Raw genomic sequence first — 14,952 nt, forward strand, 5'->3', positions numbered from 1 at the left:
CCTTTAACAAGTCACAATATTCCTCTCCCCATTCAACACTCCATCCCTTGGGTTCAATTAGCGGAAACGTTCTTTGTAAATTGCTCACAACTTATTGAGTATCTTCCATGTAAAAGCCACTGTCTTATATCCAGATGGAGAATGCTTTCACAAGAACTATTTGATTTAGAAGTCTTCCTTAAAATAATAAGTAGCATCTACCTAAAACCTTCAGCAAGCATCATATGTAACAGACAAGCTAGAAATATTTCCAATGAGATCGGGGGTGAAACAAGGATATCCATTATCACCACTGTTGTTCAATATTGTACTGGAAACATTAGCTTTAGCAATAAAAGAAGAAAAAGAAATTAAAGGTATTAGAATAGGCAAAGAAGAAACAAAGCTATCACTCTTTGCAAATGACATGATGATATACTTAGAGAATCCTAGAGAATCAAGTAAAAAACTACTTGAAATAATAAACAACTTTAGCAAAGTTGCAGACTATAAAATAAACCCACATAAACCATTGGTATTTCTATATATTACCAACAAAGCCCAACAGCAAGAGATAGAAAGACAAATTCCATTTAAAGTTACTAACATTATAAAATATTTAGGAGTCTACCTACTGAAACAAACCCAGGAACTATATGAACACAATTAGAAAACACTTTCCACATAAATAAAATCAGATCTAAAGAACTGGAAAAACATCAGTTGCTCATGGGTAGGCCAAGCTAATATAATAAAAATGACAATTCTACCTGTTAATTTACTTATTCAGTGCCATACCAATCAAACTACCAAAAAATTATTTTATAGAGTTAGAAAAAATAATAACAAGATCCATTTAGAGGAATAAAAGGTCCAGAATATCAAGGGAACTAATGAAAAGAAATGCAGGGGAAGGTGGCCTAACTGTTCCAGATCTTAAATTGTATTATAAAGCAGCAATCATCAAAACTGCTTAGTACTGGCTAAGACATAGAGTGGTGGATCAGTGAAATAGGTTAGATATGCAAATCACAGTACTCAATGACTATAGTAATCTACTATTTGATAAACCCAAAGACCCTAGCTTCTGGGATTAGAACTCATTATTTGACAAAAACTGCTGGGAAAACTGGAAAAGAGTATGGCAGAAACTAGGCATAGACCAAAATCTCATACCATATACCAAAATAAAGTCAAAATGGGTTCATGATTTAGATATTAAGGCTGATACTATAAGCAAACTGGAAGAGCAAGGAATAGTTTACCTTATCAGATTTATGGAGAACAGAAGAATTCATGACCAAACAAGAGATAGAGAACATTACAAAATGCTAAATGGATAATTTTGATTACATTAAATTGAAAAGTTTTTACACAAAGCCAATGCAACCAAGATTAGAAGGAAGGTAGAAAATTGGGAAAGAACTTTTACAACCAGTGTCTCTGATAAGGGCCTCATGTCTAAAATATATAGAGAATTAAGTCAAATTTATAAGAATACAAGTCATTCTCCAACTGATAAATGGTTAAAGGATATGAACAGGCAGCTCTCAGATGAAGAAATTAAAACCATATATAGTCATATGAAAAAATGCTCTAAATCACTATTGATTAAAGAAATGCAAATCAAAACAACTCTGAGGTACATCACACCCATCAGACTGGCCAACATGACAAAACAGGAAAATGGTAAATGTTGGAGAAGATGTGGGAAAATTGGAACACTAATGCATTGTCGGTGGAGCTGTGAAATGATCCAACCATTTTGGAGAGCAATTTAGAACTATGTCCAAAGGGCTATAAAAATGTGCATACCTTTTGACCCAGCAATACCACTTCTAGGGCTGTATCCCAAAGAGATCATAAAAATGGGAAAAGGACTCACATGTACAAAAATATTTATAGCAGCTCTTTTTGTGGTGGCAAAGAACTGGCAATTGAGGGAACGCCCATCAATTGGGGAATGGCTGAACAAACTGTGGCATATGAATGTAATGGAATATTACTGTGCTATAAGAAATGATGAGCAGGCAGACTTCAGAAAAAACTGGAAAGACTTGTATGGACTGATGCTGAGTGAAGTGAGCAGAACCAGGACAACGTTGTACACAGTAACAGCATGCTGTGCAATGACTAACATTGATAGACTTAGCCCTTCTCAGCAACACAAGGATCTAAGACATCTCCAAAGGTCTCATGATGGAAAATGCTATCCACATTCAAAGAAAGAACTATGGATTTTGAATGCAGATCAAAGCATACTATTTGCTATTTTTTTTCCTTCTGTTTTATTTCCTCTTTCTGATGGTTCCTCTTATTGGTTCTAATTCTTCCTTACAATATCACTAATGTGAAAATATGTTTAATAGGAATGTATATATGTATAGCCTATATTAGATTTCAAGCTGTCTTGGGGAGGGAGAGAGAGGGAGAAAAATGTAAAACTCAAAAGCTTATGGAAGTGATTGTTGATAAATCAAAATAAATTAATAAAAAATAACTGATTTAATAGAAGACATGGGTTTTTGTCCTCAAGAAGCTTCTGTTCTAATTAGAGCTATCAAATATACAGACCTAGGCAAAGTTCTATAAGAAAACCTGAAGATGGAAAGATCGCCTTCAGTGGGAGGCAGTATTTGATCAAGGAAGACTTCATGGAGAAGGTGGCACCTAAGCTGAGCTTTCAAAGAAGAATAAGATTTCAACAGGCGGAAATATAGATGGAGACAACTTATACGTGTGTAGAAAGGCGGAAGGAGGCAGCTATGTGGGCTCAGTGGATAGAGCACTAAGGCTGGAGTCAGGAAGACCTGAGTTCAAATCCAACTTCAGACACTTGCTAACTGTGTGATCCTGGGCAAGTCACTTTACCCTGTTTGCTTCAGTTTCCTCATCCATAAAATGAGCTGGAGAAGGAAATGGCAGACCACTCCAGTATCTCTGTAAAAAAACCCCATGGACAGCACCAGCATGCTAGGGTCCATGGGGTCATGAAAAGTCAGACACAAATGAATGATTCAACAATAGAAGCAGAAAGGCAGGCTGAGAAAGGAGTGCAGTGAATCCAGTTTGGATAGAGTGTCGAATGAATCAAGGAAAAGTAGTATGAAGTAAATTTGGAAGGTCGGTTAGAGTTAGACTGTGGAAAGCATTGACTGCCAGGCCAAGGAAGGAAGGCTTAGCAATATGTACTCCACCCCCGGAGAAGACGAAAGCTTGGACAATGTAATGTGTTCAGAGAAAAAGAAATGTAATGATCCTAAGGGGAAAAATGTAAATTGGAATAAGTATAAACAGGGGGAAGTGATTGCTACATGCTCAGAGATGTCTGCCAATGTGCATTATGACAGGTAAAGGTTATTTCATTCCCAAAACATAATCACATGCATAATACTGGATATTTTTTTCTCTGAAGAATCCCTGGGTCAGCACAGAAGAAAGGCCCAAAGTCTTCCGATCACTAACAAATCTGGGGCTTCAAAATGGTCCCTTTAAGACACACCAACTCACTACAGGCTCTCCTCCTCCACCCACTTCTCTGCAGACAGATGGACCCGTTTAAAAAAATCTGACAAGACTATTTTTGTTTTCTACAGCTGCATCCTCTTCTACACAGTGCGGGAGGAAGCACCAGACCACCTTGGTCACCAGCTAGGTAGAAGCCTCCACCATCATCACAGAGCCCAGGAAAAGCTCTGCCTGGGGATTCAGGATCCTGTGACTCTGCAAAAAAAAAAAAAAAAAATGTAGGAGTGGAGACCCAAGAGGAAGGTATTTTAGGAAGAAAATGGCAGCCTCGAAATAGGTGGGAAGCGAGTGGAGTTTAACAGAGATGATTTTCCCAGTGCTGATGCTACAAGAAAATCTTGTTTCAGAGTGAATGCTGGTAGTATCAATCTATTTAAACAATTGGCAAAGTCAACTCAGGCGGGTGACTGTGGAGCTGTATTCCACAGAAATCCTAGGGTGTCACGGGACAGAGATCATAGGATCATTTATTTAGGGTTAGAAGATGGCTCAATGGAGAGAGTGACTGGAGTCAGGAAGACTCATCTTCATGAGTTCAAATCCAACCTCTAGCTATGTGACCCTGGGCAAGTCACTTAACCCTTTCTGACTCAGTTTCCTCATCTGTAAAATGATCTGGAGAAGGAAATGGCAAACCGCTACAGTATCTTTGCCAAGAAAACCCCAAATGGGGTCACAAAAGAATTGAGCACAACTGAAAAAAAACAACTGAGCAGAAAGGGCCTTAGGGGGTTATCTAGACCAATCCCCTCATTTTACAGATGAGGAAACTATGAGTTGCCCAATATCATATTAGGTGGCAAATGCAGGTGTAGGGTTTGAACTAGGGTCCTCTTCAAATCCAGGACTCTTTCCATTCTTTGCTCCTTGAAAGAAAAATATATGGCAGATATGGTTAATTTGTACTTATGTTACTCTCTCCAGATCTCCAAATAATGCTACATCACGTAGAAGCACATGAAAAAATGTAAAACCTTAAATGATTTGAAAACCACCTGAATGAGTGGTATAATTTCCTACACCAGAAGTCGAGACCTGGATTCTAATCCAGACATTCTGACCAAATCACCCCCTCTTCTATGTTTGATTTCACTCCTACAAAATATGGGCAAAGTTATAGAATGTTATATCTACAAGGGACAGTGGAAATCATCTGGCTGACCCCCCTCATTTTATAGAAGAGGAAAGAGGAAACTAGTGAAGCGAGAATCCATTTAGAGCACCACATTTGTTTATAGGTACCAAAGTTTTAAAAGGACACTGATGAGCTGAAATATGTCTAGAAGACAAGCAGTAGGATAAAGGGCCTTGAGCCCAGGTCATACATGAACTGGGCATGGTTAGCCTAGAAAAGAGAAAGCTGAGAGGGGATGAGAACTAATCTTCAAGTATCTGAAGAGCTATCATGTTTGAAGAAAGGATTATATTTTCTCTGCTTGGCCTCAGAGGGCAGAACCTAAAGCAGGGTGTAAAAATTAAAAAGAAGCCAAATTCAGACTTAGTGTCCAGGAAAACTTCCCAACTTCTCCAAAAGTGGGATGGGATGCCTCAAAAGGTGGTGAACTCTTCTCTCCTGAAGCTTTTCAGGCAGAAAACTAGATAACCACTTTTCAGGTAAGTTATATAAGTGGGGATTTTCTTTCATGTCTTGGTTGGATAAGCTGGCTGCTTCCAAACCTCAAATTTTCTAATTCTGTAACTTGCCAGAGGTGACCAAGTCAGATCCAGAACTAAAACTGAGGCCTCTGGACATCAAAATACAGGGTTCTTTCAATTCAATCACACCACCTCTTTTTGCCCACTTCCATGCCATGATGGGAACATGAATTTGTGATTTCTTCACCTATGTTCCCAAGGTCTCTAATTTCAAGCTGTGTCTCTCTCTGCACTGTGTCTCTCCCTTCCACGGCTATGATGTTCACATGATGGCTCTTAAGAAAATGGCTCTAAATCAGAGTTGACATAGAGTGCAGTGATGTTAAGGAAGCTAAGGTTTGGTCAGACAGTACTTTCACCCCTCGTTTTATGAGCTACCCCATCAAAAAGTCGTCATTAAATAGCTGGTAAATAAATGTCCATGTCTGCTGATGAATGCTAACACAACATTTGTTCCCACTGCAATGGTAACTGAAAAAGTAGAGATTAATTTCTTATTTCAAACATAGGTCTCGTCCTTTCAGCACCATGCCACTACCCTCCCACCACTGCCACAAGCTTTCCAAACAACCCAAAACACAACAGAGAGGGGGAAGATGTAAAAGTAATAATTAAATGAGTCATTGTAAATACTTATGCCATTCATATAGAAAATTAAAACTTAACTCCCTCCCCTTCCAGATGTGGGGAGATACACTGCCCATATGCTCCCACCTATTGGGTACAAGAATTAAGAGCAAATGTGAACGTCAGATTCATCATATAAACCAGTCCTCAATAAAGCCAGTCTAGGTCTGAAACATTTTTTTTTTTTCTGGAAGCGGCCAGGAAATTTAATCCTTTTAATTTTTTGACCGATGGACCCTATGTGGGTTACTAACCAATGACCATTCACATTCATCATAGGCTTTGAGGTCTGCCATCAAGTACTGTCACTTAACCTAAATGGCATCATAACCCATCTCCACATCTGGAAGGGCAGTGCATCAAGTTTATTTTAATTTTCTATATTGGATGGCATAAGTACTCAGATTGTCCCACTTCAGCAAAGGTGTGTTCTCCAAATGAGGCAATATTTGTCAAATACTTAGCACAGTGCCTGGCACATAGTAGGAGCTTGATAAATGCTTATTCCGTCCATTTCCTCCAAATGTTTCTAGCATGTCTACCTGTGTTATGCTTCACTGTCTCCAGTCCCCGAATCAAGAAACATACCAGTTCCTCCCACATGTCTTGCTGCCACACACCTCCATACCTGTCTCTACCAAATTAATGTTCCTCACCTTCAGAATTTTAGGACTCACTCACCTTCTCCATGGAACCTTTCCAGACGAATTCACTGAGCTTTAGTCTCTCATATCATTCTATTTTCCAAAGTATCTAAAGTAGTATTTTATGAGTGGGCATGAATGCAAGTCTGATGAACAATGGAAAATCTGTCCTTCCAGAGATCAAGACATACAATCTGCCATGATGTTTACAAAATCATCTTTACTGACCAGAAAGTGTATTAGATTATCTATGGACCAAATTGTCAAAATTTAGATCCTTAATTTAAATGTAAAACTAAAATTATGATTATGCAAGGATAATTATACCACCCGACAATATTTTTTTTGGGGGGGGGGAAGAGTATAAAATAAAGGGTGTTTTAGCCATAGGCATTGCTACCTAAAGTGCTTCAAGAGGGGCTAGGACTGCATTGGGGGAAACCCAGAGAGAAGTCAAATGGCAACTGTCCTTGGAGATTTTTCTAGAGTAGCTTCGGGTTGGGCCATGGGTTACAGCTTTTTAAATGCTCCTTCCTCCACCCATTTCTAACACAGACACCACCCACTCAGAGACACTCTGGTTACTGACTGCCAGGACTATCCCAAAGCTTAAGAGTTATTCAGTCACAAGGAAATTATCTCTGCCCAACGCACAAGACCGACAGAAAAGTACTTGGAGGTCAGCAGCAGAAGAAACAAAAACATCTATTAGCTATATATGGAAACAAAACCACCCACCAACTGCTCAATTAGAACAGACACGGTTAGACCTTTGAGAGGCCATGGAGTTCATGCCTCCTTCATTCAGGTTACTCTGTGAGGGATAAAACTGGGCCTCCTCCTACCGACCCACCTTCTTTTCTCATTCCACTGCTCCACTCAGACCCATCTCCTCACTGAGGCTTGCCCAGGACCAGCTCATTGCTGCTATCAGTGTTAGGTTACACTATTCACTCTATCCTTCTCTTCTCCTACCTACATCCTACCCTGTCTTTTAAGTACATTATAGAGAGTACCAGAGCCAAGGAATAGTTTCAATGGGAGCCTTTAGCTTTATGAAGACATAGGGGAAGAGATATAAACACAGGAGACAAAGAACTGAGTGCCATGGGATCTCTAAGGCAATACAAAAAGGACCCTAACTTTGGTTATTTCATTAGCGATTTAAAGAATCAGCTTTACAGGAACAGGGTTTAGCCTCCTAGAATAGCTTGAATGCAAACCTGCCTGAGCCATGGTCAAAGTCCCTTCTGGTTCTCTGAAAGCACTAGGGTGCTCCATTTCAAGGTAAGGTTACTCTTCAAGACCTTAGGTAGCCAGACACAGGAAACCTTTCCATGCACTTGACTCCTTGAATACAAGAAACTCAGATACAACTTAATTCAAGAAACAGCAACGACTAGACAGCTTCCGATACCTGCAGTCATCATTTCCATTTGAGTCATTTCTATTCGAATCTCAGCCGGCTTCAAATAAATTGACCTACACACATCAAAGCTGCTACAAGACTTTGGTCTTTAGGGCAGAGATGGCACTGGAGATGCTACAGAGTTCAGGCTGTACAGAAAGGCTTTTTTGAGGGCAGTGAATCTCACCAAGCCACACAACAAAAAAAGCCACAGGCATTCTGCACACCCATACAATGCAAACCCTCCACTTTTGCCTTAATGGTTCCTCAAGCATCTGAAAATCTAAACTCTCCAGACCTCTCTTTAAAATACTATTCTTCTGTCCAAACAGCTCATCAACAGTATGATTCAACAATTCCTCCTTGAGTCATTTGAATAAAGAAGCTTAATTGAGGATTCAGTGCTTGGATGGAGCTGTGTATTATTAAGGGGGCTACTTCCTCCAACAGCACCATCCATGCCTGCTCCTCTGACGTGATTCTTGTCCAGGTTCTCTTGGTAAGCCTCTGTTCCTCCAGTCCTGGAATTCTCACTCTCTTTGTGTCATGAAAGTCTATGGACCCCTTTTCAGAATAATGTTCTTAAATGCATAAGATACAATACAAAGAATTACAAAAGAACTCAATTACATTGAAATAGTTGTCCATTTTTTTTTTAAAGTTAGCAGACCCTGAATTCAATAAACATTGATTAAACGCCCATTGTGTATAAGGCACCAGCGATACCATTGTGGTGTCTCTCACATCCATCCATCTTTACTGCAACCACCCTCTTGAAGGTCTTGGACTATGGTAGCGCCTCTTCTGCAATGTTGCCTTAGGCCTTCTCTCTACAATCCATCTCTCTCACTGCTGCTCAAGTAATCTTGCTAATGCAGTCACTCTGATCACCTTATGATTCTTTTCCATAACCTTCACTGGCTCTCAATTAACTGTAAGTTGAACAATCCAATAAAATAACAAATTCAATCCAATATTTATTAAGTGGTAAAGACACTGGACTAGGTACTGGGGTTATAATAAGAAAAAACTGCTGCCCTCAAGGAACTTACAATCAAATAGATCTGGATACAATGCAGAATTTGCTAGGCAGAAAGGAAAAAAGTTCAGAAAAAGCTAATTAGTACTGTCATGACCAATATTTGGATGTTGACAAGCAGAGTGATGTTGGAGCTCAGTGGACAGGTCTGGGTTGGAGAGTCAGACTTAGAAGTCATTTGGATAGGGGTGATAACTGGAAGCCACGGGAGTAACATCAAATCAGACAATCTAGAGAGGAAAAGAGCAAAAAACAGCATCTGGGGGACTGAGGGGGTGGAGGGCAGTGTCATTACATATTTAAGGAACAGAGGAAATTAAGGAGCAAGAATAGAGTGTCATGGAAGTCAAAAGAGGTGAGATTATTTAAAAAAAGAAAAAAAAGAGGGGGTGTTAACAATGCCAAATGCTGCAGGGGATCAATGAAGGCAAAAACTAAAACTGTGGTAAGGAAGTCATTAATAGCATCTTTGGAAGGAAGAGTCTGGAGAAAGTCAGATAACACTGCAAAGGGATAAAGAAGGTAAGAAGTATAGACAAAGAGTGTAGACTACCCATCCTAGAGGTTTGGCAGCAAAGGGGAGAAGAATGATAGCATTACAGCTTAAAAAGCCAAAAGGTGGAGGAAAGGATTTTTTTTTTTTAAAGGATAAAGGAGACTTGAGCATATTTAAAGACACTGGGAAGGATGCCAATAAAAAAAGTTCATTTTACAAATAAGGAAACTGAAGCACAGAGAGGTTAAATTCCTTATCCAAGGTCACACAGATAGTAAGTCTCTGAGATAGGATTTGAACTCAGGTCTTCTGATTGCTCAGAATCAATTGTTCTTTCTACTGTATTCCCAGGACTGATCAGGGGCTAAATAACGACCTTGGTGGGGGAGAAGGGAGGAGATTCTTTAAAGTCTTTAAATTCTGGTAAATTCTAGAAAGAGCACTGGTTTTACAATCAAAAGAAATGGGTTCAAATCATGCCTTTGAAACTACCTGTGTGATCTGGAGCAAGGCACCTCATCTCCCTTGTCCTGTTTTCTCATCTGTAAAACCAAGATGTTACACTAGTTGGCTTCTGAGGGCCCTTCCATCTCTCTCTACATGATCCTATGATTCCTGTGTCTTACAAGTTCAATTCTTTGGCAATGTCATTGTGTCTTCCAAGTGAGAGGAAAAAAAAAAACCACAACATTATTTTTGGTATCTTCAAGAACTGACACTGTCAAAATCAATCTCATTTTTACTTAAGCTGAATTCTTTCTGCTACACAATTTATAAGTTACCAATTTTTAAAAGAAAATGACAGAGCTCAACCCAGAATCTCACAAAATCTGATATACACCCAGTACATGGGTTTGCATAGGGCATGTTATCTATGGATACCAGAAAACCCACAGTATGGACATTTACATTCTAATGGCTATCTTAGCAGAGCATAGGGAATAAAGACACTTTAAAAAAAAATTATGTCAAAAGTAAATAACTCAGCTTCCTGCAGGTGCTCTGGTAAAAGACAAAAAATGAAAAATGAAACATATTCTGAAAAATTTACATTAGAAAGACATATGGGGTGGGGGGGGTGGGGGGAGTAATAACCTTTTACTGGCAGGGACCCAATATTATTTCTTCTGTACCAACAAACAACAGATGATACTCCACATGTACAACAGTGGGGTTTTGACTCAAAAAAGCACCTACTTTGGTAAAAAGGAATGACTATTCCCCAAACCAGTGACAAGATATAGGTCTTGACCGAAACAGCACCATGCTCACACCTGTTCACTCTACGATAAGATAAAAACCATTTAGCACGTTCAAAATAAGGAATAACAGTGCTAAACAACTCCATGGCACAGGGTCTGGAATTAATCTTGAAATTAAAATGTTGCCTGCCTTTCAAGTGATCTGTCAATTACCCTAGTGGGCTGCTGTTATCTCATCATTTCTCTATTTCAAAATAATCAGTGCCTCCCCATTGCTTATTAAAATATAAATTCTCAATCCTGGCATTCAAGGCTCTCCACAATCTGGCACTTAGTTACCTTTTCAGCCTTGTCTTACACCAAGCCCCTTCACATAGTCTACATTTTAGCCATTCCCTGGCTGACATTCTTGTGTCCTGCTCTGCTCTGTCTCTGTATCTTTAATTAATGCCGTTCCCATGCCCCATGACTACAATGGACTCTACTGGACTTTACCCCATCTGGGGTTGCTCTGCCTTTCCTCCAAAGTCACATTCATTTGTCACCTCTTCTATGAAGCCCTCTCCCTCATCCCTCAGGCAAAAGGCTCCCTCCTTCTCTCTCTCTTACAGTCTCCAAATGACTCAAATTTGACAAATATTTATTCACTGCAGAAGTTCTGTGCTCCAAAGAACAATTCCCTAGGCAAGGGATTGAAGGGTGACCTTCATGATAAAAAACAAAAAAATTTGAAATTCAAAGTTAAAAAAAAAAAAAAAGAAGACCTAAGCTGCTTCCCCAGCCCAGGCTGGACCTATAACTAGCTCGACATGATTTTATGTCAGAGAAACACCAAACTGCATGCCCCATGGCTGAAAACTGATAAGACAGTTCTACAGGAATAATTGTTTCATTCTCTATCTCCTTGCGGCAGCTAGGTGGCAAAGTGAATAGAATGCCAGGCCTGGAGACAAGAAGACTCATCTTCATGAGTTCAAATCCGGCCTCAGACACTTACTAGCTGTGTGATCCTGGGCAAGTCACTTAACTTTCTCAGCAGAAATACGGCAGTGGTTTCCCCATCTATAAAATGGCAAACCACTGTGGTATTTCTGCCAAGAAAACCCCAAATGGAGTTACCAAGAGTCAGACACGACTAAAAAATAATTAAACAACATCTTCTTCCCTTGAACTTCCTACTTAGAAAAGGAAAATCTCCTTGATATGAGAAAAAAATCTGTCTGAATTCCAAATCCAGATTTTCATAACAGCTCACCTTTAACTAGGTTGCACAAATTCACTCTCATGTTCTATGAAGGCATCACACCCAGCAAGGTTTAAGCTGGAGGAATGATTATTTTTTTAGTAACCAAGTCATGAAGAACAAACGCTCCTATTGAAATCAGAATATGTTAGGGCCAGAGGACACACAGCAGAATGGGAAGAACATTGAATTGGGATTTAGGGAGATCCTAACTATGACCCTGGACAAGTCTTGTTACCTCTCCAGGGCTGTCTTCTCAACTGTAAAATGAGTCTGCGGGCTCATGGTTGTCCATGAGCCTTGTGTGTGTGTGTATACACACACATATTGATAACTATATTTGAAGAATTAATTTCCTCTGTAATCCTATGTATTGCATTTTATGCATTGAAAAACATTATCCTAAGAAAGGACACACAGGCTGCATCAGATTGCCAGAGAGGCATATATTAAGGTTAAAAATCCCTGGCAGAGATGATCTCCAAGTCCCTTCCAATTCTATAATACCATTTTTCCATATGACTTTTTCAAGTATGTGGTTTACCTCTCCCCTGGATATATTGTTGGAGAATCTTGGGTGGCCCTGAAGATGGAAATGATGTGCAGAACTCTTTGAGGGGGCTTCCTTATTAAGTCATAGCTTGCTTTAGCCCGGTCTACTAAACTGTTATGTTCCCCAACTTTCCCGCTCTATCTATCTACAATTCTAGATAGGATTACAGAATTATGGATTTAGAGGCAGAAGGGACTACAGGGGTCACCAAATCCAATCCCTTCATTTTTACCCCTAAGGAAGCTAATGGAGGCTAAGTGACTAGCCTATGTAATGCTGCCTAAAGACAGACCCATCTGGAAAGGCAATATTTACAATGTCCTTTCTATTTATAATATTGGGCCTGATTCTACTCACAACATATGGTTAACTAACCCTATGTTCAAAGAGATTAACAAATCCTTTATTGGTCCATTAAAGAGGCAATGAAAGCCTGCCCACCTCTTGAATTCAAGACACAGTGATGAGGTTCCAAACCACTGACGCGTTCCGGTTCATTTTTGCCTCAGGCTGTTAGAAGATTAGTCCAGGCCAGCATTGTAAAGGGAAGCTGAGGATAAAAACCAGTAAGAATCAGTTCTCTCTTTAACAGTTATAATCCCCATAAGGGTGGGGCACTGGTGATATATCCTCTGGTATCCCCTGCAGCACCTAGCAATTCTGGGCACAGAATAAGAACTCAATCAATGCATGCCAATGAATAGTAAAGCTTTTTAGAACACCAGGGATATTCAGATATCCCTTATCCTGAGCCAGCATCTCTAGGCCTATCCCTACTGCTATGGGCATATCACAGTATTATTACTTGACACTCAATGTTTAAGTTAAGTGAAACTAGACAGCCCACCATTCTATAGAACATGTGTTCTATAGAATTCACATTTTAAAAGAAGCAAAATACCAACAAAGGCAAGAAAGAATCATGCTTGGTTGATATTCCTTAGTTCTCCAGTTGCTAGAGCCTCCTTGCATATCACTTAATTTATGCCTGTTAAATCCCATCCAAATAGATTAGTCAATCTCTTCAGGCAGAGCCTAGTTCAGGCCCTCACAATCTCTTGGCAACAAGGCACTATTGATCATGTTATAAGCACTCAAATATCTGTTGATGAATGGCGTTCAACGCTGTTAGACAGGCTGTGATCTCTTGGTTGGCCCAGGCACAACAGAATCATGAAGATGCAGGACTGCACTAAACCAGATGAATCTGAGGACACTCAAGTCAATTTTTTAAAAGAGACATTAATGAAGTGCCTACTGTGGGCAAGATGGTTCTAGTACTCTCTCTTTCCATCTCTGACCCATTTATCCTCCTGACCAATTGACCAGGCTGGTTGATAATCTGTGTACTGCAATTGCTTCAAAGAAGGCCATCAGATACCCAAGGAAAGACTGTCTTATCACCTTGCTCCCTACACTACTCATCCCCATCAAGGTTCAGGAAAAGCTTTCCAAACCTACAAGAACAAGGAGCTCTAGTCCCACACCCCATGGTCTTGAAAAAGGCAGTCCAGACATCATGGGCCTATTGGGTCTGAGCACATCTTTTAACTCACCTCTGCTCTTAGATCATAGCCTTTGCACCTAAGCTTGAAACCTAAGACAGAACAGTGGTTTGGAGTATCAATGATATGGCTCAGTGGGGCAAGCAAAGAACTAGAGCCAAGGGAACTCTAAAGAACTCTACCCCAATAGTCTTGAGGTAGAGGCAAGATGGAGATGCAGAGAAGACATTCAAGCCAAACTCTCTCAACTTTGGAGGGGAATTCTTCCCCAAACAGCTCTCATTGTGCAACACAGCCAACAAAGGTCAAGATGAAACATTTTTCCCAGTCCAAGAAACTCAGGAGATCAGAAAGAGAGGCCTATGACACTGGGGCTGAGGCTGGCCTGGAGTACAGTGAGGTGGCCACACCAGTGGCAGACCTTGGAGACAGTGGCAACAGCAGATGGAGCAGTTTCGGGAGCTCTCACCAACCAGAGACATGGGAAATGGTACACTGGTCAGAAAGAGATTACAGAGGACCCCTGTGCTAGCACTGGAGACCGTGTTTGGCACTGGAGATGCGGTTTGGCAACTCTAGAGCCAACAGAACTCTATTCCAATAGTCTACCACATGACTTCTTTTAACATTAACTTGTTGGAGCCCTGGCTTCTCTACTTCTAAAATAAGACTAACCGTCCTATGCTGAACCAGAATACAAAATCATTAGAGAACTCTTGGTAAATACTGGGTATTTTCTAAATGCTTAATAATAATAGTGTTCATGCAAGATACCAGGATTTTGTAAGACTACTCAAATGGAGGGGGAAAATCAACAACAACCACAAAAAAAAAAAAAACAAACTTCAGAACTTCCCTTTTTAAAGAAGGCAGATATCATATTTACAGACCATGATATTAATGAGAAGGGAGAGAAATATATGTAGGGCAGGGAAAAAAATAGTCAACCCACTGTTTTCTGATCTGAATTTCAACCCTAACAATGCCACTAATCAGCTATGTGACCTTAGATTCCTCAACTGTTTAAAAAAAAAAAAAGAGGGGAGGCTATATAATAATAGCTCCAATTTAT

At 39.9% G+C, this 14,952-nt stretch overlaps 1 long non-coding RNA gene across 3 annotated transcripts in view; it reads right to left on the minus strand.

Moving 5' to 3' along the window:
* LOC114040360 overlaps positions 1-12,921 on the minus strand; it is a 39,103-nt gene extending 26,182 nt beyond the window's left edge. The window contains exon 1 of one of the 3 annotated variants that reach the window (XR_003568767.1): positions 12,817-12,921. This is a non-coding gene — a long non-coding RNA (uncharacterized LOC114040360). Of the gene's footprint in view, positions 1-3,489; positions 3,588-3,618; positions 3,702-12,816 lie in introns of those variants that run through there. The other 2 variants (XR_003568766.1, XR_003568768.1) reach the window with 2 other exon arrangements.
* Between the last annotated feature and the right edge of the window lie 2,031 nt (positions 12,922-14,952).

The sequence above is a fragment of the Vombatus ursinus genome, unplaced genomic scaffold (assembly GCF_900497805.2).
Source record: "Vombatus ursinus unplaced genomic scaffold, bare-nosed wombat genome assembly UNPS02013003.1, whole genome shotgun sequence".
Classification (NCBI taxonomy): Eukaryota; Metazoa; Chordata; class Mammalia; order Diprotodontia; family Vombatidae; genus Vombatus; species Vombatus ursinus.